Below are 21,162 nucleotides of genomic sequence, written 5' to 3' on the forward strand. Positions count from 1 at the left end.
AAGCACTTAGCCTCTAGTATAGTGTGATATCAGCTGGTTATTTGTTTCATTCTCTGAGGGCCATATTTATTTTATATGAATAAACACATGAAATATGTTGAAAAGGCTTTCTGGGCCATCTCTTTTTGCAGGAAGTGGTATTTTGGCACCCCACTTAGGAATGCCACTATTTTTGAGATTTTTAGGGGTTTGGGTTTGGCTTTGTTTTCATTTGTAGTTTTTTTAATTCTTTAGCAACACCATGTATTCCAAAAATTCTTTAAAATTTTCCAGTGTCTTTTATTTGCACATAGGTAGAATAAAATCTAAACTCTATCCTGCCTGTGTGACCTGGCCCTTGATTACCTTACCTGACCTTTCCAGCCTCACCTCACCTGTCTCTCTCCCCTGCTTGCCATACTGCTATGCTTATTCTGTTCCTTTGTAAACCAAGTTCATTCTTGCCACTAGGCCTTAGCAACACCTGTTCTTATTGCCTTAAAAGGTTCTTCCTTGATCCTCACATGCCCTAGCCTGTCCTCACCTTTCTGATCCCCACCCATCACTGTCTGCCACATCACCCTTTTACTTTGTTCATAGTACTTTCCCTCTGAAATGTTCTAACCTGATACCCTCACTCACCAGCAAACTGCCCTCTCTCCTCAAGACACTAAGCCCCGTGAGAGTAAGGACCACACTATCTTACCATCTCAGGATTCCTTGTACCTAAGAAAGGGTCTATCTCAGAGTACATATTTCATAATTATTTGTTAAATCCGTCCATTTTAGTTTTTAAAAAATAAAACTTGATTGTCGATGCACCAAGAATTCCTTTATCCAAAACCTGTCATTAACACAGAAGATGAACAAGATAATTTCTCATGTAGCTTAAGTAATTGGCTGAGGAAATAATTCACGTAGCAACTAAGTTTTATGTACTTATCACCCAGTGTGTCGGGCCAGAGTGTCCTGAAGCTGCTAGTACAGACATCTTTTGCTCTTTCTCTGTGGTGGCCTGGCCAGACTGGTTCTTAAGTAGATAATCACTCTGTCCTTACCCACTCCATTCTCAAATTCAGATCCTATATATAAAAGTGGCTGTTTCCATAAAACATGTCAAGAAAAGTATTTTTTTAGGGTAAAGTCCTTGCTTGATTATAGTTTACCCAATACTTTATAATGCACGTTCCTTGGAAAGTTGATGATACCCGTTGCTCAGCCCTGGCAAACTCTGATCCTCCAGTTTTGTTGATTCCATGTAAACCCAGCAGCTTGACTACTTTAGTTTTAGAGTTAGTCTCCTTATGCCTCATGCAATTCAAAATTGGTAAATGAGCCAGTTTCTTTTCCTAGATAAGGCCTTTTGGGGAATTTGGGCTGTTAGTGGTGACAGTATAACCTCACAGAACATGTGTAAACACAGTGCTGGCCAAGTACTTGCTGAGGTGAGGGGCAGGAGGTGGGTTGGTTTAGGCCCACAGTAAAACATCCTGGAAGGTTTTTTGTGAATTTCCAAAATCCCACATTCACAGGTTCTCCTCATCTGCTAGACCTGTTGTGGAGATTGAGGAGATAATGAAAGCAGAGCACTACTGTTCACTCATCTCAGCCAATATCCTGAAGCCCTGGGCTTTGTCTCTAACCCATTGTGAGTCTGCTCCCATCCTGAGTAGTTGCAAAACTCACTGACAGTCTGTCATCTGCTAGGGAGCAACTTGCAGAATGAGTTGGCTCCAGGCAACTCATTTTTCGAGCCCTTCCCTGCCCACACGTACTGTGAGTTACCCAGAAAGCAGCAGCTGCAGCCACCAGTGGAAATTCCCCAAGGCCACTCACTGCCTCTGGTTCTTGGGGAAAGGCATGCCAGGAGAGTAACCTCCTTAACTAACTCCTAGGTGTCCAGCCAAGGTCTGCAAATACCAGGGCAAATCCTGAGGCTCTGCCTACAGTCCCCCAGCTCCTCACAGATAGTGGGACAAGCCACTCTCTTTGCTGTCCTTGTGAGCAGGCAAAACTTCTGATGGGGAGATAGTAGAAGGGAATTGGGGAAGGGTTCCATCTTCCTAGTTTCAGCAGAATTTTAGATAACCTAAGGTTCTTGCAGAATGTTTGTCTCTCTTCCTCTCCCCATGATAGTCTTATCATTTGAAGTTCCCTTTGCCTCTCTCTGATCATGAACTCTGCCTCTCAAATAAGGGGGTCAGGTATTCAGATTGTAGAAATTTCTCAGAAGGAAAGGGGTTAATGGAAAACAGTGTATGTGTCCATGTGCTAACAGTCTGAATATTACGTTATCTATTTCAACAAGTAAACCTTAGACCAGACCAGACTATCACATACAGAGACAACATTGATCTTCCAGGAGGAATTGCCAGCTCCCAAATGCCAGCTGTCCCTTCCTGCCCATTAGGGGGTAAAGAATGCCTCTTTTTAACTAGCTGAAATACTCATTACAAATATTTGAGCCTCCAATCCAAATGAATTCTCGTTTATCCTTTATCTTCCTTTAAAAAAAATGAATCAGAATCATTCCCCCTTGGTTCTGTGAAGATTAAAAAAGGATAGTTTACCTGCTAGAGTGTCTCCATCATTGCAGCTGGAGATGTAATAGGGGTATCTGAATGGATGTTGGGACTCAGCCTGTGTGTCTCAACTATATACAAGCTCATTCATTCCCTTGCTGTAATTCAGCATTTTCAGATTCGGCTCACTGGTTGGTGGCCTGCAGTGAGCCAGTAATTCTCTTTCCAGGAGAAGAGGCTCATTGAGAACAAACCTACCTTCCTTTGTCCCACCAACCCCCTTGTTCTGAAACACAGCAATAGTTCAAAACAGTGTTTTCTGAGAGCTCTCATGTATTTTAGGGGAATGATTTGAACCCAAATTGGCCCCATTTTTGTCCTAATAATCTTGATTGGCTCATGTGACAGAAGAAACAAAACCCATATACCTAAGAGACCAAAGAAAGGGACAAGTGGGGAGAAAAAAGGAACATGGGCGAGACCAAATTACCCCACTCTGGGTGAAATTATACATCAGCATGACCTTTTTTTTAGCATGTGGAAATACAAGGTCAGAAGCCTTAGGATGGTCTTATCGACTGAGCATTTACACTTCTAGTGTTTGCTATAAGGACATAATCAGAGATATATACAAAAGTGGATGAACTTTTATAATAGCAAAAACAAATTTAAATGTTGAAAAATAGTGATGATTTGGTAATTATCACACAGCCATGGACTACAGTGCAACTATTAAAAATTGTGTTGCTGATACAGTTCATCAGCTTGGGAATATTTTCATAATAAACTCCTTTGTTGAAAAAAGCAGAATAAAAAAGTCTTTATGGTGCCATTTTAATACACAAACCAAAATACGTATGGATGTGTATATACACATAGCAAGGTTCTAAAATAGTCACCGACATTTTAACAGTGGTACTGTAGGGTGGGAGTATTGATGGTTGTTTTTGTTTCATTTTGGTTTTTGCCTGTGGTTATTTGGTTTTCTGCATTAAACATGATTGCTTTTAAAACCAGAAACAGAAACAGTGGGTTTTCTTTCTGTATTTTAAAATATAAATATGCATTAAAAAGATATATAATGGTGCATCACCCCCTTTTTTAAGCCAAAGATGGGTGGAAGAGGAGGAGGGAGTAAGCTGGGAGGAAGTAAGCTGGCTTTGAATATTTGAATTAAGCAGAGCCTTGGAGTCCTTCCTGGTTAATTTTGCTTTGGATAGGCAGATAGTTTGCGAAGATCCTAAGGTTATGTATTCCTTACTCTAAATCTACAAATTTATCAAATTCATTAAGTGTCAATATTGCTTTTACGTCAGGAGGCCTTTCGGCATGCCAGATACAGTGTCCTGCCCTTTATGTAGGTTCACTCATGCAGTCCTCACAAAGGCCCTTTGGGATAACATTTCCCCTGGTTTTCTAATGAGGAGAGTGAGGAGGGTGGTAAAAATTGCCAACAGTCATTCCACGTGTATCCATGGGCCTTGTTCTTCCCACTCAATGCAGCATTCCCTGCAGGAAGTTTCTCAGTCTTTTCTAAGCCTGTCTTCCTAAATGTGCCACTCTGTTTACAGAACCATCATTTAACCTAATGACAGAGGTATACACAGGGAGAAGGGAAATTAGATATTGAGAGGCTCATGGCTGCAAGAGGCAAAGAAAAGAAGGAAGCTACTTCAGCGGCCCACCTGCTACCCCCAAGAGATTCAGCCATCCATTGAGACCTAAGGTGCAAGGATCCAGCCAAGTCTACCTACACCAGCTTAGCGATGGCAATTTTTTGCTGTTCGTGTTGCAGAGTTTTATAAGAACAAGCAACACCATCCCTGGCAGCATTTGTATGAAACCTGTCCAGTGCTGCTTTTCAGAGCATGGAGTCATCCTTAGAGAAAGACTGAGCCCAAAGAGGAAGTATTACCCTACACTTCTGTCTACCCCACCCCCTTCCACGTGGGATTCTCAGGAAGCTGTCCAGAGGAGTGCCTGGGGATTGAGATTCCCTCCACTGACAGAGTGAGTGTGGGCAGGTGGATAATGCCTATTTTCCCATCTGCCTAGGTCCATTTTCTGCAACATTAAGGCTTTCAGTGACACCATCAGCATTTCTTGGAGAGAGATAGTGGAAAAACAGACATCCCCTGTTAGCCTGCCCTGAAAACAGAGGGTTTAGTTAAGGTCTATAAATGAGCCAGAGTTCAGTATTGACACCTCCATTTGAACATGAAATTCTGGGCTTTGGGCACAGGTTATTTGACACCTACAGACCTCTCTGCCACTGGTAACATAACCGGAGTGCCTGTGAGCGTGCCTCTGTATGTTTTCCACTGGGGGCTTTGCTGTGCAGACACAAGTAACAGGGCTGCGCTAAGAGCGGGGAATTATCCTAGGATGATCACCCTAGAACCTGGGGCATATTACTTTTTCTCTTTCCTTGTAGTTAGGTAATCATACAGTTTTCTCTCCATTTTCACTTCTCTTGGGACCACTTTGTTGGGGTTTGTAGATGGTTTAAGTACCAAGTTCTTAAGTCCACTTTTCATTTTATATCAGAATAACTATTTTCTCAAGTCAAGTGAAGCATACTCTAATCCTAATACCTACCATTTAGTGAACACTTACTGCATCCCAAGCTTTAATATACTAAGTACATCATATATATAATATCCTTAATTAATGATCCCCATTTGAAGTAGAGAAGGAAAATGAGGGACACAGAAGTTAAGTTGCCCAAGGTCATGCAGCTGATAAGTGACAGAGCTAGTATGGGAGGACTGTCTGGCTCTAAACTCCTGCCCCTAACTGTTAACTCACTATTCTTAAAAATATTGTTTTCTTTTTTAAAAAATATTTTAATTATTTATTCATGAGAGACACAGAGAGGCAGAGACATAGACACAGGGAGAAGCAGGCTCCTCACAGGGAGCCTGAGGTGGGACTTGATCCCTGAACTGGGATCACACCCTGAGTCCAAGGCAGATGCTCAACCCCTGAGCCACCCAAACGTCCCAAGAATATTGTTTTCACTTAGAAGTCTGTTTAGCAAATATGACAGGTATTCTCTGAAAACAGACAACCCATGAAATTACTGAGGAACTTCCAAACCATTTTTTCTTTTATTCTCTATTGAATGTGTATTTATGATTTCCTGGAACTGGGATTTCACCTGTTTCAGCAGGTTCTAGGGCATATCAAGCAACCCCTTGTAAGTTGGCTGGCTCTGTGTCAGGCATTTCCCGGCCCTTTCAGTCCACCAGGCTTGGGAAATCAATGTCTTGGGGAACCTCATTAGGAGCCTACTCAGTGGGAAGGGCTCGATGGGGGAGCAGTGGGCACAGGTATTAGGAGGAGCCCAACTTCTAGAGTCAGGCTACCTTGGTTCAGCCACAGCACTACCACTTTCTGACTCAGAAAATTGCTCAATCTCTCCGTCTTTCAACTTACCCCTCTGCAAGATCAAGGTTATCCAGAGGAGCCAGTGACAAAAAGTGCTCATCCCAGAACCCAGCATGTTGGAAGTAGTTTCTCTGTCAGTAGGAGCTGTTAGTTTAGAAGCCAGGCTTTGTCCTGTTGCTACACCTTAACTCAGCATAGAGCAGGGCTCATTTTGCCCTTGGCAATGATGCTCTGGCCCCGATACAAGATGACCATAGCCACCTAATTTTAAACCCCAAAATGGAAAATGAGAAACACCACAACCCTGTGGAAATTTTTTCAAACTACTCCAGATTACTGATCCCTCTCCTTTCAGAATGCTTCAGTTCATGGTATCAAATTACAGATGGACACTGAGAGTTTGTTAATTCAGTAGATTAGTATTCACATTTGTGGGTTCAAATATAATAAAATCCATGGGAATAAATCAAAGTTATTAGATGAACAAAATAATCACAAAGGTGTTTTGTTACTAAGCCACTTATGTGTTCCCATCTCCCAAAAATTTCCAACGCTGATGTGGAACACTGTAGACACCAAGAATCATTGGTTCCCATCTCTGCTTGCTTATCAGAATCACAGGGCTGCAGTTTGGGGAAATCGAGATGACATGATTTTTTATGAGCCATGAAAGAAAATTTAAGTGTATCCAAAGTGTCATCTTGTCTCCAAAAGCCTGGGTGAAGACAGGAAGGAAAAGCTGACAGGGATATGGCATGGAAGGATATGGGCATCATGGAAGGCTTGCCTTCACATTTCAGGCAGGGTGTACTTGAAAACATAGGCTGGTCATTTCCAAAGGGAACTGAATGGGCTTGTAATACTATGTGAATTTTCTAAGTGAATTAACATAAATATACTGCCAAAAAGTGGTTACATCTTTAGAAATGTTATAGCTCAGATAGTGAAAGTCAGAGGGACCTGAATGAAGGAGATGTGATAACTGGAGTATCTCATCATGTGTCTGGTCCTGTGGCAACTCACACAAAAGGGAGGGAAGTTTCCAGGCTGTTGATGTGTTTGGGAGTTATATAAGTCCTTTCTTCCAAAAAGGAGCACATATTTTTTTTTAGGGCACATAGAGACTTCGTTTGAAAAGGGGAACATTCGTTTCCCCAAACAGAATGACTTTTTAGCTGTACCAGGAAACAATTTCTTGCAGGAAAAGTATGTTGTGCTGTTACCAGCCACTACTGAGAACTGCTACAGCCCTAGCCAACATTTATTACTGATCTTCACTCGGTAGTCTTCTTTCAAAATAGGACCCTTTCCATTAAGTTCACAAAGTATTCTGGGAAAAGCCTTACAATCGGGCAGAGAAACTGTGAGGGCACTTAGGAAGAAATGGGGCTTGGTTTTTGTTTTAATCCCAGACAGTTAAAATAAAAAGAAGCACTTATGTTGCAGAAAATGAGCCCACAATGGTCTGCCTTGTGGAGGCCTCCACCTAGATGGTACTCCTGAGAGAAGTGGCCTGTTGGCACAGGATCCCAATCACCCCCACCTACCTTTGCCCGTTCAGGAGTTCACTTTCTCCCTGCCCCGATTTTTTTCTTCATTGCTCTCCATACCAGCTAAAATGTTTCATTTGGTTGTTTATGTATTTGTTGTCTATTACATACAGGAACATTGTTTCTCGAACTATTTTGGTCACTAAAACAATCAAAATATACTAAAAAAAATATATTTTGGGCATGAACCTCCAATATGTATCTGTTATTTTTATTTACTTATTTATAAAGTATACCTACCTTACTAATTGTCATATTACATATATCAGAAGATACATATAAAATACAAATCTTACAAGGATCAGATAAAAATGCAAATAGATTCCTTGATATTTCTTCCCTGTACAGTGTGTGCTCTCAAGCCCTGCCTTAAAGTACACTGTATTTGAATTTAAGGCTTGAGAGTAGAAGCTTCACTCCACCTGTTTTCTCCTGTGTTTCCAGTACCTACAAACAGCACCTGCCCTGTAGTAGGTACACAGTAAATATTTAAGTATTTTTTGTTAGATAACAAGAAGACTAAGGCACGATTCACTCTGCTAGGCTCCAGATAGCTGAGGTTTTACTGCATCTTTGCAGAACAGGAGGAGAAAAAAACCCTAGTTTTTAGGGTCAGAATGCCTTCTAATACAATATGTGCTGAATAAGGGATTTACTGTAATGATTCAAATCATTCGCCAAAGAGGTAATTACAACTTCCTTGATAAGAGCAGGGCTCAAGCAGACAGACAGGTGGTTTCTGGTTTCTCTTATAACAGATGGTGCAAATGGACCAGCTTCTGAGGCTTTTTGAGGAAACTTGCTCATAAACAGCCTTAAATATATTATTTTTTCATCTCTTCCAATACATGCTTTCTAAATAAAGTGAAAAAGCTTAGTAGATCGAGAGCAAGAGCACATCTGGTGAACAATGCTGCAAGAAGCAGGGCACTTCCAGTTTACCTGAGCGGGAGATGCAGTGTGTCTGGTGTCTGGCACGCGAGAGGGAGATTCTGTGCCCCACGGAGGCTGGATGTGCTAAGAAGGTTCACTTCCTTCTGGGTGCCCCAAAGGCTTTTTTCCTGGCACTATAAACCATACATTGCCTTCTCCTGTGAGTTGGAAACTCATCTTGTTAAATAAAAAATCTCAGTTGGTTTGGTTTTAAGATTTGTTTTCAAAGAGAGGGCAGATAGTTTAGTCGTTAAGAGTTAGGGCTATTTTCAAATCCCAGCCTCTCATCATCCACTAACCAGTTGGCCTTAGGCAGCAAAGATGCTTAAACTTTATCATCTTCTGTTTTCTCACCTGAAAAAATGGGAAGAGTAGTATCTGTCCCTGAGGTTGTTTGGAAAAATTAAGATGATGCCTCTGAAAAGATTAACAGAATGACTGATAACATAGTATTTAATATAAATTAGAACTCACCATTTATTACCATCGCCATTCTCAATTTCCTTTTGAAAGCACTTGGCTCACTATAAGCTGTGAAGAAAGAGAAATAAACCAAACACAAAAGATGACACATTACATGATTTCATTCTTCTGAAATGTCCAGAAAAGGCAGATCTCTAGAGAGAGAAAGTGGATTGGTGGTTGCCTATGGCTGGTAATCTGAGCAGGGCATTACTGTAAATGACAGGAGGGCCCTTTTGGGGCTGATAGAAACATAAAACTAGGTTATGGGTGATAATCATATAGCTCTATCAGTGGGGTACGCCTCAAATGGTGAACTTCATAATATGTAAATTATACCTCAGTAAAGTTATTTTTTAATATCTTCTTCTCCCAAGAATAGTAGACACAATGAGTAAATGTTGACAGTATGATGATGATAGTAGTATTGACAAATGATACCAGAATGAAAAGGCAAAAATGATAAATAACCATCAAAGTCTTGCCTGGAATGGACATATAAGCTTTCTTTTTTTTTTTTTTTTTTTGCTCTTTAGAATAACTAAATAGGTCTTGGAAAAAATATATGCTATACTTTTTACAAGAGAAACTAAAAAAGATGGCCAAGAACAGAAATTTCCAAAATGTGAGCTTTGTGGCATTGAGGTACCTGAACATTTTATTTTTTTTATTTTTTATTTTTGTTTAAATTTTTATTTATTTATGATAGTCACAGAGAGAGAGAGAGAGAGAGGCAGAGACACAGGCAGAGGGAGAAGCAGGCTCCATGCACCGGGAGCTTGACGTGGGATTTGATCCCGGGTCTCCAGGATCGCGCCCTGGGCCAAAGGCAGGCGCCAAACCGCTGCGCCACCCAGGGATCCCTGTACCTGAACATTTTAAATAGTTGCCTGGCTGAACTTTTTTCTCCATTTTAATAATAATGAGGTTTGGGAATCCCTGGATGGCTCAGTGGTTTGGCGTCTGCCTTCAGCCCAGGCGTGGCCCTGGAGTCTCGGGATCAAGTCCCACATCCGGCTCCCTGAATGGAGCCTGCTTCTCCCTCTGCCTGTATCCCTGACTCTCTCTCTCTCTCTCTCTCTCTGTCTCTCATGAATAAATAAAATCTTTTTAAAAATAATAATAACGAGGTTTTATCACTTAGAAGGGAATAAATAGATGTTTCTGTTTTATCATGGGGAATCAATTTAAAGGAAAATATTAAAATATTGTATATTAAAAATACACGTGATACATAGTTTCAGCCAAAGATGGGAGGCTGGGGCACCAGTGACTGGGGTCGGGTAGCACTACCTAGTAGTCAGGAGCAAGAACAATGCCAACAAGTGACCAAAATTGAAAACGGAAACACAGAAGTCCATCAAAGTATAGACCAGTGTGCGTGTCTCCCTCCCCACCAGAAACAATGTTGGAAATGCCCCTTCTGTCGAACTTGTCAGGTGCAGCCATCCTTGGCAAGCAAACAAGTGGCTATATGCAGAGCTGTCATGATGACACTAGAGTGGGAGCTGCTTACATTTTATGATACCAGATAATTCTGAGGAATGTCTGGCTGCCCTGATAACCAAGGTCTTAACGCTTGGCTTCTGGTAGAACCATATTTCTTTTCCTTTCCCTAATTACTTCCATTCTGTGTAGTCCTTTTTTTTTTTTTTTTAATACAACCTTTATATATCGTCAATTCCAAAGAATCTTATGAAGCATTTGTAGTGGACAAGAAATGTTAGAGGAGTACCATAACTACAGTGCAAAATAGAGTCAAGACCAGAAGGGAAATACTAGTTATTGAGGATTACAAGGAGAAATACAGAACTTCCTGTGATACTAGAGAACTTTCATGTAGAAGTTCACGTTGAAAATGGGCTTTGACTGGTGGATGGGCATTGATTAGGGGCAAGGGAAGAGACAGTCCAGGTGGGAAAACAGCACCAGCAAAGAACACAGTGATGGAAAACTGAAAGCACACCCGTGGCACAAATAAATCCATTTGGCTAGAATGCGGGTTGGAAAACAAAGGCCCAGGGGTCACATCCAGCCAGCTACCTATTGGTTTTGTTTTGTTTTGTTCTTGTTTTGTGGCTCATGAGATAAGAATGGTTTTTACATTGTTCAGCTGTTATATTTTAAATGGCTATATAAGTAACTACCCTCAACTTTGCCACTTGGTCCAGGAAGTCTACAGTATTTACTATGTGGCCTTTTAAGAAAAAGCGCACTGACCTGGAAAGCCCTAAGGGCATGAAGGCAAGTAAGGTGGATTAAGACAAGCACTGGGGCTGTATTGTGAAAGACCTTCAAATGACAAAAACCCAACTAGTTTAAGGAAAAAATGGAAGTTATAAACTTATAATTTTGGGAAATCTCAGGGTGGATCTAACCTTAATGACAATTGGACCCAGGAACCCAAATTATTATTTTACTTGGCTCTTCCCTCTTTTTTATTTTTTAAACTTCATTTGCAAATACATGTTTGCCATATAATGGGAAAAAAGATCTCTGGCCACGCTAAGCCAATAGCTTATGCTATCAGAAGAGCATTCGTATGTTAGAACACAAGGAGAAACTGTGATCAGTTGCATGTCCATCCTCGACCTACTCCCTGTAGCCAGTGGAAAGGGGCCCTCAGACTAGCCAGCCTGGATCACATGCGTGCCCCTGTAATGAAATCAGTGGGACACTGGCTCCACTGTATCACTTGGGGTAGAGTGGAAGAAGGGGAGTGGGAAAACTAGTGGCCAGGAATAAATTGTAACTACATCTTTCACTCTACCAGAGTGAAGAATGTATTCTATGTGTGATAAATAGTCAGAAGTTTATGAGAAGGAAATTGCTGTTCATTCAAAATACAACAAATACTCACTGAGCTGTGTGTTCAGGAGGTTCATGTAGTTACAACAGGCAGTAGGATGGATTGAAATGTAAAAACGTAAAGAGACCAGGCTAGAGATTCTTTGAGTAGTTTAGGTGAGATGGCCTTGTTCTTCATGCTCAGAGCGAAGGGGAAACATTAACATGTTCTTAGCACAGAAATGACAGGATCAAATTAGCATTTTACAATGATCACCAAGAACAGTCCTCTTAATAAGCTAAGTGTCTATGTTGAACATCTTGTTTATTACATTGTAAATTTGCCAAAATTGTCCAGAGTAATTTGTATCTGCCTCATATTTGAAAAAATGTATACATATATATATTTTTTAATTTTAAGAGATTAGAATTAATGGTGTTTTGCTGTGTCTATTCTCGCTGCCTTCTCAGTAGGTTTTTGGTTTTGGAGTATAGAACCAGAACAGAAGGGGATCCCTGGGTGGCTCAGTGGTTTGGCACCTGCCTTTGGCCCAGTGCATGATCTTGGGGTCCTAGGATTGAGTCCCACATCGGTCTCCCTGCATGGAGCCTGCTTCTCCCTCTCCCTGTGTCTCTGCCTCTCTCTCTCTCTCTCTCTCTCTCTCTCTCATAGATAAATAAAATCTTTAAAGAAAAAAAAAGAAACCAGAGCAGAATATAAAATTCATTTTCCTTCAGTTTGTTTTTATTCACAGATGTTAAAACTCTATTTTTCCACTGAAAAGGGTGACTTTGCTGGAAAATCATTTAAAGTTTTTTCCAGTCAAGTCAATAAGCAACTGAGACCCAAATGAACAAGGGGCAAAAATCACTGTGAAGCCTAGTGAGATTGCATTCCTTTATTGTTCAGCTGAGCCAGCCTTTGTAGACACTGAGCATGGTCCAGGGGAAAATGCAGGTTTTGTGCATGATCATACTGAAGGAGCAAGGCCAGGCATAGAAGATAATAAATGGAGTAGAGAAGATGTTTGAGTGGGTTGAAATCAAATCAGAAATAATTTTCCACATGTTTAGACTATTAAATAAACACGAATTACAGGGAAGTCAGCTATTTGCTTGGGAGGAGAAATGGAGAGTCAGAGACTGCTGGCCTTTTCACCAAAGTTTATCTCTGCTTATCTCTCTGCCTCATATGCCTTTCGTGGTATCCGGACCAAGGTTTGTAGGCTTGCAGGACTTTGATTTCAACGTCCTAAATGTTATCCTTAGCAGAAGTGCTTTTTCTATTGCTGAGAGTTCTGAACATAGTGAAATATTTCAGCCTTCTTATTCAAGGGACCTCCTTTCCCAGGAGGTTTAAGCTGAAGTATCCTGGGCCACCACTAATTTAAATACTCCTTTGTTTTCAGCAGTGGACATTGCGATTCTTAGTAAATCCTTCTCCCTCCTTTTCCTCCCCCTTGTCCAATCAGGAAATATCCCCTGCAAGCAGACCGTATAGAAAAGTATGCCAGATGGCCAATGACTTTGAGCCTCTGTTGTTAACATGCTGTCCAGCTTACTCAAATGTGACATTGGAGATGTCCTATTCGACTTCCCATGCTTGGGTGAAGGGAAGACACCATTGATTTACTGTGATAACTTTACCAAAATAAAAATGTCTAGAGGGGCCAACATCATTTCTCAGGAAAGCAGGATGGAAAAATTAGTTCTTGCATATGGAAGGTGCTCAGTAAATATTTGTTGATTGTAGTTGACTGAAAAATGAAGAGGGAACAGCAGGAACTGTTGGGAGCTGCCAGCTGTGTTATGCAACCCAAACCACAGATTGGTGCAAGAAAGATGGAACGGTCATTTTGCCTCTATTAAACAGTCCTCCTCCAGAGAATGAAAGTAACCATTTTTATGATTATGGAGATCAGTTTTACTAATGACATTTATTTTTTGGTTATAAACATAACATATTAAATATAGGAAAGGTGGAAAATATTTTTAAAGCACACAAAAAAAAATTACTTTGAATCTCATCATCCAGAGAATGCTGTTAATATGTTGACATACTTACTGTGTATAGGTATGTGTTAAAATAGGTTTGCATATGTTGGGTTTTTTTTTAAGATTTTATTCATTTATTCATGAGAGAGAGAGAGAGAGAGGCAGGGACACAGGCAGAGGGAGAAGCAGGCTTCTTGCAAGGAGCCTTACATGGGACTCGATCCTGGGTCTCCAGGATTATGCCCTGGGCTGAAGGCAGGTGCCAAACCGCTGAGCCACCCAGGGATCCCCCATATGTTTTTTTTTTTAAAGAACATGAAATATGAATGTACGGCTTAACAAATTATCATTGAGTAAACACCCACCTAATCACACCCAGGTTAAGAAGTAAAACCCTGCCAGGACCCCAGAAATATCTGTATCCTTGCCTTCTTCTTCGCTCTCATAGTTCTCTCCCCCAACAAAAGGAATCGCTAATTGGATGTTTACAGTAATCACTTCCATGTTTTTATTTATGTTTTTGTCTCTTAAATACAGATCATTGTTATGTCCAGTAGTTATGTTCAATAAATTCAATATAAACGCTGAATTAGCAAATACTGAACCACTGCTTCTAGCAGAAGTACAGGCTTAGGTTCCTATGAGCCTCTGGTTTTACATTTTTGTCAACTGATCTGTATACCTTATTTAATATTATTGTTGATTCATTACCATTGAACTCATGGCCAACAACACAGTAAGTCATGCCTGAACAAATCTTATTAAACACATGTTTTCTCCATAAAGTTCTTCATGGCCTTCTTGTACTTAGAAACTCTAGAAAACCAAAACAAGAAGGCCAGAGCATCCCTCTGTTCCAGCTCAAATGGTATTGTGCACACTGGATGCTTCAGAGTGACTCAGGTGTTGTGTTGCTTTGCATTTGTCCACCATGCATGACCATGAAAGCACCATGAGTATTGATTCTAAGGTTACAAATAGGTTTTAGCAAGTACATGAATTCACAAACACAGAATCTGCAAATAATAAGGATCAACTGTATACACCCCTAAAATACAACATTTTGTTTCATTATGACTGGCTTCCTTTACTCAATGGTTTTAAAAGTCCTTAATTTAATTATTAAAATTAGCCCTTAGTTTATTTATTTTTATCATAGTAGAGTGCACTACTGTATTAATAAACTAAAAGTAGTTCTCAATTCTTCTTTTGCTGAATTCTTGGGTTTCCTTTTTTGCTTTTACAAGTAATTTGCTGTGCACATTCTTATGCATCTCTTCTGAGGCACACATACACACCATGTGGATAGTGTATGTTTGGGAATGGAACCACTGGATCATAGAGGATGATCTCTTCACCTTCGCCAAATGAGGCCAAACTGTCCAAAGTGGGCATAGCCATTTACATCCCTTCTCCAGCAAAGTAGTTAGAGTTCTGACATTCTACATCTTGTAAACACTTGGTGTTTTCAGCATTTTGATGTTAGCTGTTTAGTTGTTCTGCTGTGTGTGCAGAACTACCTCATTATGGTTTTAATCTATATCTCCTATGTTACAGCCAGGTTAAGCGCTTTTTATTTTGCATTTTTTCTTAAGTTTCTGTTCAAGTTGCTTGCCCATCTCCCCCTTGATCAATAGGAGTTCTTTGTATAGTCTGGTTATGAGCCCTTTGTTTACTTATAAATAAATAAGGCTGCCTTTTTACTCTCTTTTAATGTTGTCTTTTGATAAATAAAAGTTCTTAATTTTGATGTAGTCTAGTATATCCATATTTTCCCTGTGGTTACTGCTTTATAGGCTCTGTTGGATATGTTCCAACCTCAAGTTCCCAGAGTTAACTCTATTCTAAAACCTTTATTGTTTGCCTTTGGCATTTGGATCTTTAATCTGCCTGGAAATCATTTATTAGGTATGATATGAAGGACAGATCAAGTGCTATTTTTACCACACAGATATCCAATTACCGTAGCATTATTTATAGAAGAGTGCTCTCCCCTATTAAAAATAATATAGTCTCATGATAAAAAAATTAAAACAGTATAAATAAAGTCAAAAAGTCGAATCTATGCCTGGGCACCCAGTTCCCTGTTCTCAGTCCCCTGAGGTAGTTACAGTTTCTTGCTTGCAGATTTAAGAATAGTGTTTAAACATCCCTAGCGTTAGAATGGTGGCCTTGAGTTATACCTCAGGACAGTAGAAGATTGAACCTGGCAGCACTATTGCTTTCCTTCTCTGTTTAAGTTATAGCAAATGCATTTGCTTTTGCAATGTCTTCATTATATAGAGAATGACAATTGTACTGCTCTCAGTTTAAGGTAGGAAGTTTGGCGATTTCTCAGCAATTGTTCAAATCTTTGATAGCAAGTATAACCATAGACATTCTTTGTAGTGACCCAAAATGCTTCAGCCCTTCTTTACAAATGATGAAGTTTTTTTAGTTGAAAGAGTAAATACATAAGAACCAATTCTAATGTACCTGAAATGTGGTATTGAAAAAGACTGTGGGGCTATCTTCAGGTTTAACAGAAGATTATGCTCATTCAGTATTGTGCAGCATGATGCCCAATGGAGACATTTGGCCCTCTTAACCTTGTTGGTCCTTTCCCTTGAGGTTCTTTTCTTTGCACTGAGCAATTGAACTGAAACTATTGTCCAGGCATATTTACTTCCAATCCAGAGTTTTCACTTCGACCTCCTATTTCTGTATTATTCTACATGAAAAGTTTTAAATTATTGACTTGGAGAACCTTAAGGATGATAGATGCCCTATTCTAAGATTTTGAATTTTGTTTAAATCCTGGAATTACTTGCTATTCCCACCACTTAAAATTTGTTCAAAATTTATACTTCAGGGATCCCTGGGTGGCGCAGCGGTTTAGCGCCTGCCTTTGGCCCAGGGCACGATCCTGGAGACCCGGGATCGAATCCCACGTCGGGCTCCCGGTGCATGGAGCCTGCTTCTCCCTTTGCCTATGTCTCTGCCTCTCTCTCTCTGTGTGTGTGACTATCATAAATAAATAAAAATTTTTTAAAAACTTTAAAAAAATTTATACTTCAGAAATTTTTGTGAAAGCCGGAAAATGGGACAACTACACTGTGGATAACTTGAACTATTTTAAAAGCAAATTATTTTAAAAGTGATTGCCTATAATTTCTAAGGCCTTAAGAGGATTTCACCATTTTGTCTCATTATTTTTTTATAAAGATTTTATTTATTTATTCATGAGAGACACGGAGAGAGAGACAGAGACACAGGCAGAGGGAGAAGCAGGCTCCACAGGGAGCCCAATGTGGGACTCAGTCCTGGAACAGGATCATGCCCTGAGCCGAAGGCAGATGCTTAACCACTGAGCCACCCAAGCATCCCATTTTGTCTCATTAAAATAAGAATCAGGGATCCCTGGATGGCTCAGCGGTTTGGCGCCTGCCTTTGGCCCAGGGCAAGATCCTGGAGCCCCGGGATCAAGTCCCGTGTCGGGCTCCCAGCATGGAGCCTGCTTCTCCCTCTGCCTGTCTCTGCCTCTCTCTATCTCTCTCTTTCTCTATGTCTATCATGAACAAATAAATAAATAAATCTTTAAACAAATAAAAAATAAATAAAATAAGAATCAGGACTCTGTAATTGTCAGGATAAAAATGCACACTAAAATATATTAGATGAGAGGAAGAATCTGTAAATACTGTGCATATTGGTAAAAGTCAGAAGAATCCAGAATGATGCAACTTGAGGGCATGTGGATTTTTCCTCTTGTACATAGGTTGTGATGCACATTCTGTAAATTCACAAGGTTGGGACATATATACTATTTCTGTGTTGTCAGAGCTTCAGCAGACACATGTAAAGAATATATGGTCAGTTGTTTAGCAAGTGAAAATAATTTTTTGCATCATTTTGGTCTGATTCACCACTATCGAGTTTATCATTATTCCTTTTGGCCCTCTTTTCTTAGCTGAGGTTTGATTTCCCTTCTTTTTTTTTTTATTTTTTTTTTTTATGCCTTTAAATCAAGACCTAAAGGAATATTTTCCAAGGAAGAACTCAGTGATTGGGATTAGATTAAATAGGATTTTATTGGTTCTCGTGGAATTTTCTCTTCTCTTTTGTTATAGGAGGAAAAGGAGTGGGGAGACAAGCAGTCCCCCTTGGATTTAACAGCACCTTCCTGTTTGGACCTAATTGAGATGGGAAGACTGGTGTTTTCAGGTCAGCCCTGGGCTAGTGATCTCACCGGCCTTCCCCAGGCCTGACATACATGACTGGGAACCTGGGCTGTAGATCACAGTCCAGTTCCTGGCAGAGAGGAGCAAATGCCAGTTTTTTTACTTCTCCATAGTACACACCTGATAGAAGACTGTCTGGACACTCCTGTGTACCTCATCCCTCCTGTTTAGTCCTATCTTTGACAGTCCCAGATAGGCTGACCACCCGCCACTCCCACTGTCTCTTGGATCAGCCACACCATTTGACCAGGGCTCGAACTCTCCAGGTTGACATCTTGACATCGTCTATTTGCTTGTGCCCTTCCCTATACTACTTTCTTGGCAGAATGCCCTTTGGAAAATTAAACATTGCTTCTAGGTAGAAACAGAATGAGAGAAGAGAATTGTATTCATTTTTATGTCACTGGAACTGCTAGGAAAGAGTAGAGCCCAAGGTAATCTTTCCCAACTCAAAAAAAAAAAAAAGTCTTTTTTTTTTTTTTTTTTTTTTTTTTTGATGCTTCCTGCTGCTGGGGTGGCAGTGAGAGGGAAGGGATAGTCTCCATGCCTTGTTGCTGGGAATGCAGTTCAGCAGAACCTTTCTGCAAAACTATTTGCTAGGTGTATCAAGACCCTTAAAAAAGACTTCTAGCCTTTGATCCATTAATTTAACTTCAAGAATTTATGCTAAGGAAACAAATACAGTCCAATGATCCTCAATAAAGATGCAAGTTACACCATTATTTATAATACTTAGAGAAGGATAATAATTTGAATATACACAGTAGGAGAAAGGTTGCACAAATCAGGATATATACTATGATAGAATACCCCGTAGCCATTTTAAGAATATGATAGCCAAGGCTATTTGATGATATTCGAAAAATGCTTTAGTAAGTGGGAAAAAAAAAAAAAAAGACTGACCTGGGTCTGCCACATAACACGATGAGATTGAGAGCCTGCTGGGACATCCCTGTCCATAGTAAGGCAGTCGTGCCCTGGCTGGTACACCAGACATTCCATCATTCAAGTGAGTCACCACAGAAGGGTGTCAAGCTGATGATAATGCCACACACTGTGCTTGAACTATCAGCCACAACCCAACATGCTGCCAGGCCTTTGAGCCTTATCTTCCTAAACCATTCTTTCTTCACTGTCCAGTGAATGTCAACAGGACTGACTGGAACTGTATGACTCCTTTCGAGGACACTGTGGACCAGCAAACTAAAGCTGATCTAAGCCTACCAGTTGAATCCAAACTAGACCAGCCAATGTTCATTCCGTGCTAAAGTTTAAGCTCTTGTTGTCTCTATAGTTGGGCCGTAAGTGGGGGGGAAGTGAGGGGGTGCCCATGTAGAATCCCAGGAGTGAAAAATGTGCGGGGCATTCAGCTCAGGTACTTAGGCTTGACTGTGAGGATGGGTAGAAAGGCCATAAGGGGTCCTCTGCTAAGACTGTAGTCACAAAATTATTTTCTCCTATCCTAACCTCAGTCCCTTGTTATCTTTGGCCTCAGTAGGGAAAGTGAGGATTTGATGGAAGCTTAGAGTCAGTAGCAAAACTGACCTTTTGTTGTTTGTGTGCTTTGTTTTAGGATTTTTAGAGGTAAGATTTTGTTGTACACTGTGGTTGATTTTTAAGTAAGCTATAACCAGACACTTCGGAAGTGAAGGGGAATGAAAGATTATGGTCTTACCCATTGCCATCATCCCTGTGCATCTTATTTCCCCTCTATAAGTTCTCTGACTTGTATCACAACTAAAATAAAATGTATTCCTTGCTTCTTGGGGGAATATTTATATATTATTGTCAATTTCTTTTGCTATAGACATCCATCATTAAGTGAATAAAAAAGTTCCATAGTGTCATTGATCATGAATTTTATTGACATGATTCTGAAGCACAGATGAATAAAAAGCATAATTCCATCAGTAGTTTTAAAAAAATCAAACTACTATGGAGTGTGCATTTCATTGTTACACTAAAATGTAGTAGTTGTAAATTTTAAATTGTGGTCATTGTATAGCAAATAAATGTTATTGCTATGAGTAAAACACAAGCAAACAAATATAATTCTATTAGTTGTTAAAAATGACAGTCAGTACTACAGTAATTGACATGGAGATTGAAGAGTAAGTTCTTAAAATGGTTTCAAATACCCTGGAATTCCAGCCGCACCCCCAGATAATTTCAGCCATGTACTAGGGCCAAGAACCACTTAGATATACAAGGATGTGAAAAAACATTCAGAACCCACATTGTGTTCATAGAGTATGTCCCCAACTATGCCTTTAGCGAAAGGCATAATTCTTGTACAAATGAGATAGGAAGCTAGAGGTATTTCCTACTTATAAAAGCCACTAGAAAGAAAAAAAGAAAACAAACAAACAAAAAGTCCTAAGGACTTTTTAATTGTCCCGTGTTGACCACTGACCAGAGGAACAGATGAGTTCAGGCCTCTTGGCCTGGGCTGCTTGCCCTCTTGAACTTGCAAATTGTCCCTGGTCAGAGCTTGGGTTCCTGGGCTGGGTTGCAGTTTGGAAGTCATGGCCAGGCCTTGTTTACTAGTCATTATCAGAGGTGGGTGGGTTGTGGGGAGAGGCCTCAGAAAGCAAGATCTTGCTCCCCAGCTGCAGCTACAGAAGAAAGTGAGGCCTGCACAGTCAAAATGAGGCAGCACTTTCTCCCAGAACTCAAGTCAGAGTCAAGTGTGAGCAGCTATTAAGCTAATAAGAGAGTAACTCCTCCCTCAGCTGACAAACCTTACTGTCTTACATTATAGTTGTTTTTTCGTCTGTTCTTGTCAAATACATTGGGAATTCTTGAAGTTAGAAACTTTGGCAAATGCTAAATTTATTCCATTTATTGTGTTTGATCATGCTGTGTGTTCAGTTACTTGCCTTTGCTGGATTATTTGAGAAAAAAAGCCATATTCTTCAAATTTAATCTCCTGTATTATATGAATTCCATCTGCTATGTGAATCTACCAGAGAGAAGACTGGAGACAGGATTGGGGAATTTACAGTGTGTTGAGTCTTATTGAATCTGTCTGTTGCTCTGTTCCCATTCTCCTCTGCAAATGTGGTAGGCATCTAAAGGAAACTCATAAATCAGTGGTTAAGAAGGCTTCTTGTGCTATGTCGGATCTATAAAGAAGCTTGGCACAACATAAAGGAACAGAGCAAGTCCTGCTACCCCAGAGGCAGTACACTTCGGTGGCCAGAGCCCAGGGCATAGAGCCAGGGGACCGGGTCTGAATCTCAGCCCTGTCACTTACAGGCAAGCCTCAAATTGGCCCCGGGTTTCCACATCTGTGAAATAGGAATCGTATTGTGTCTCTTGGCT

The 21,162-nt window shown here is 40.3% G+C and overlaps 1 protein-coding gene and 1 long non-coding RNA gene across 11 annotated transcripts in view; one reads left to right on the forward strand and one right to left on the reverse strand.

Moving 5' to 3' along the window:
• The window catches only part of LOC121496646, a 35,091-nt gene extending 16,276 nt beyond the window's left edge, over window positions 1–18,815 (reverse strand). The window contains exons 1-2 of the long non-coding RNA XR_005989294.1: window positions 18,742–18,815; window positions 8,849–8,905 (exon numbers count right to left, since the gene is read on the reverse strand). This is a non-coding gene — a long non-coding RNA (uncharacterized LOC121496646). The remainder of the gene's footprint in view (window positions 1–8,848; window positions 8,906–18,741) is intronic.
• The window catches only part of ARHGAP26 (Rho GTPase activating protein 26), a 423,002-nt gene that overhangs the window by 376,341 nt on the left and 25,499 nt on the right, over window positions 1–21,162 (forward strand). The window contains exon 21 of one of the 10 annotated variants that reach the window (XR_005989293.1): window positions 17,728–17,821. The exons of the other annotated variants lie outside the window; for them this stretch is intronic. The gene's annotated coding sequence lies outside the window, so the exon portion shown is untranslated. The remainder of the gene's footprint in view (window positions 1–17,727; window positions 17,822–21,162) is intronic. 10 annotated transcript variants of the gene reach the window in all.

Source organism: Vulpes lagopus, chromosome 8 (genome assembly GCF_018345385.1).
Source record: "Vulpes lagopus strain Blue_001 chromosome 8, ASM1834538v1, whole genome shotgun sequence".
Classification (NCBI taxonomy): Eukaryota; Metazoa; Chordata; class Mammalia; order Carnivora; family Canidae; genus Vulpes; species Vulpes lagopus.